Source organism: Phoenix dactylifera, chromosome 7, assembly GCF_009389715.1.
Source record: "Phoenix dactylifera cultivar Barhee BC4 chromosome 7, palm_55x_up_171113_PBpolish2nd_filt_p, whole genome shotgun sequence".
Classification (NCBI taxonomy): Eukaryota; Viridiplantae; Streptophyta; class Magnoliopsida; order Arecales; family Arecaceae; genus Phoenix; species Phoenix dactylifera.
Window position 1 is genome coordinate 7,964,758 of NC_052398.1, and position 3,430 is coordinate 7,968,187.

Below are 3,430 nucleotides of genomic sequence, written 5' to 3' on the forward strand. Positions count from 1 at the left end.
GTGGAAGAGTCCATGTTCCCGCTGAATCTCGAGGATATTAGTACAGCATCAAGTACGAGCAAGCTTCTCTTTGGCATCTTTTACTTTTCAATAAGCCAGCATACTAATCCTCCTTGCAACATATATCAGCATCTACCGTGGGGTTAGATGGGGTTGGAGAGGTAAATTAATTTGCAGGTAAAGAAATTGAGTCACTCGGCAAATATATTGAGGTATGAGAGTAATGCTAGTTTGGATAGAAAGGGTAAAGTGAGCCATTTAAAAAAAATCCATCATAATGCGTGAAGAAGTCCAGTAAGACTGGCTATTGACACAAATCTCTTAGAGAACCAGTTTAAATCGATCGTCTCATGATGCAGATAGGTGCCATTAGGACAAAATGGCATCAAAGGACCCCTTGAATGCTGTCCTCCTGCTGACATGTTTTATCGGATTGCTGGATTCTGCTCCACCCACCATGGAAACCATCTGCATGATTCAAGGCTATTGTCTCATAATGCAAGCTGTACTTCTTTCTTTTAGCATGATAAAAAAAAACAGTGGTAGAAAGAGCATCATCATGTGATCTCAAGCGCTCTCTCTGTTTATATATATATATATATATATATATATATATATATATATATATATATATGCTGACTTCATGTTTTTTTAATATTTAATTAGATGTGTTTTTGATACTTCTTTTCTTTGAATAAATTCTTTGGTTAGGAGCTCCGTTCCAGCTTGAAATCAAGCATCGATTCATTTGTTCTGCAGACACCACCACCCAAGAATGAAAGAAGTGGAAGGAAGGAAGGACATCCATTCCAACAGTCAAAATACATTTGCTTTCAAGAGGAAAACAATGAGGCAGAACATCTCGATAAATTGCACCACGACACACTGGTGTTCATAAAAATAGAAGGAGAGCATGGCATCAGTGACTTAGGCATCCTTTTATGTCGCATCACCTATCAGTCAAGCAAATCTCTTCTACGCGTACGTGAGCCACTGGGCACCTGCATCCAGGACCATCATTTTAGTTTAGTTACTGATAAAAACAAAACCGTAATGCAATTCAGAAGCACATAATTGCTACCCCACTGGAGGGAGAGAGAGAGAGAGAGAGAGAGAGAGAGAGAGAGAGAGAGAGAGATCACATAGAACAGGTTGATGAACAAGAACCTTAACTCCCAGTTTAAATGGTGCAAGTGAAGCCAGGAGGAGGAGTCTTGCCACAGGTGAGGAGGAGCTGGAGTGCAAGTGGGAGGTAGAGGTTGATGTTGAGCAGCTTGAGCCTAATGGTGGTGCACAAGCACACAGCAGCCTCGATCTCCACGAGGCCTTCGAGCAGCGGGCAGCACTTATTGACGACCGGGTCGCCGATGCCAATGTGCACCAGCCCACCGAGCAGGTCGACACACGCGCCAAGCTTAAGTGTGTCCACCGGGCACGTCGCCGGTGCCCGAGGTGGTGGAGGAGGGCATGGTGTGTTTCCTGTCCCCGGGGGAGTAGTGGCGGGAGGCCCGACCACCGGAGGGACGGTGATGGGTGGATAGCCAATGACCGGCGGAACAGTGATGGGCGGTTTGCCGATGACCGGGGGGGCTATGACGGGCGGTTTGCCGATGATGGGGGGGTGGGTGATGGGTCTATGGGGGGCTTTGCTTTGGGGGGCCTGGGCTTAATGGTGGGGGGCTTTGCTTTCGGGGGCTTTGCTTTGGGGGGCCTGGGTTTAGTGGTGGGGGGGTTCGGGCAGTAGCCGCAGGCAAGGATGGGAGTGAGGGAGGAAATATGGAGCATGAGGATGAGGAGGAGGGCTGAGAGCTTGGAGGAGTTCATGGTTATTAGGACTCTCTCCCTGGCTACTACTGCCTCCCTATATAGTCTGTATATATAGAGAGAAAAATGGGTGTGGGGAGTGTGGAGATTGGGGATATTTATATAGGAGTGGTGATGGAGGGGGAAGGGAAAACCCTAAAAGTAAAAGGTGCTAGGAAACCCTAAAAGCTGACAAAGGTAGAAAGGCAACTGCTATATCTTCTCTTCTATAATTGTGAAGATATGGATATTAGACTGGGAGAAATGAAATGAAGGTTTTCTTTCTCTTTTTTACTTTGGGAGTTACATATTCTTATGACCATCTTGTGATGCTACCAGAAGAATGGTTTAGGCTAATGGAAGTCAGAACCTATAGAACACAATTCTAAAGAAGTACTTTTTAGTAATGAATCGATCTAATGTTATTTGTGATGGATTAGTCCTATAAAGCATATGATCGATATATGTTTTGGAAAAAAATAAACTAAAAATTAATGCAAATAAACATTAACACATATTTAAAGCCATTGGTTATTTAATCATAAGGGAGATAAATCTTCCTTCAAGTCATATAGCCGTTCGCTTACCACAATTGAACTGAACTTTGCTGGAAGTTTGGTTGAGAAGTCAGCATGCATATACCTACGAAAGGCGAACCTGAAATAAAGAAACAGCTAGCTGGCTATAATAAGTTTTTATATATGGCCTGATAGTCACACATTTTGATCAATTAAGTGGAACCATGTGAATGATATGAGGTTTGCTGATCTACGATTGAAGAACCTTTTTAGGTTTCAGAGTCATTGCTCTTCTAATTTGACACAGAAGACACTAAAAAAGTCCTCGAGCGAGGTGCCAAAGACTCTTTGATCTCTGCCTTCATGGTCTTCATTGTACTTTTCGTCCTCTTTTATTAGCATAAAAAATTATTCTGAGCTCACTGTTGCCACGAATGAGAAGTAGTGTGAACAAAATAGGAGAATCTAACAAAGTATGCCAGAGGGAACCCCAAGATAAACGTAGCAATAGAAAAAGGCACAAATTGCTCGCAATTAATTGCTGCCATACATTTTTTTTAAGGCAACCTATATTTATAGAGAAACAAATAATAAGACAAATTGTGTTGTAGCTTTAGTGGCATAAAAAAATTATTTTATTGACTTTTACTTCAGTAACTTTTGAATATTTTTGCACGCTTATCGTTATGAATGTATTTACACAAAAATTATAAACAAGACACAAAAGTTGGGTTGTAGCGAATCCAACCAAGCCGAGTTCATATTATATTTGGATTGTCGTATAGAAGCGTATTCAAGCTTAGGCTGAGGTACGGTCGAGTCAAGCTTAATAAATTATCAGGCTTGACTGTTTGTTCATTGAACAAGCTTTTATCAAATTGATCTAATTCTTCTAGTCTTCTATTTATGTTTGCAAGCTCAAGGTGTATAACTTTGGCTTCTTTTAATTGAGCTCCACTTGTTAATTTCCTAACTAGAGGAACTAGATGTAAAATGTTACCAACCAAAACCCAAGCTGTTGATAAACAGAAGTGATTCATTTGTAGCTCACCTACCCCAAAAAGGAAAGAGTTGGGGCGGGTTAGTCTTGGACTCTTTCCATACAAGCA

General features: G+C 41.7%; 1 pseudogene; it reads right to left on the reverse strand.

The window, feature by feature from the left end:
• Positions 1-726: 726 nt before the first annotated feature.
• Positions 727-1,898, reverse strand: LOC103706539 (annotated as a pseudogene).
• Positions 1,899-3,430: the final 1,532 nt, after the last annotated feature.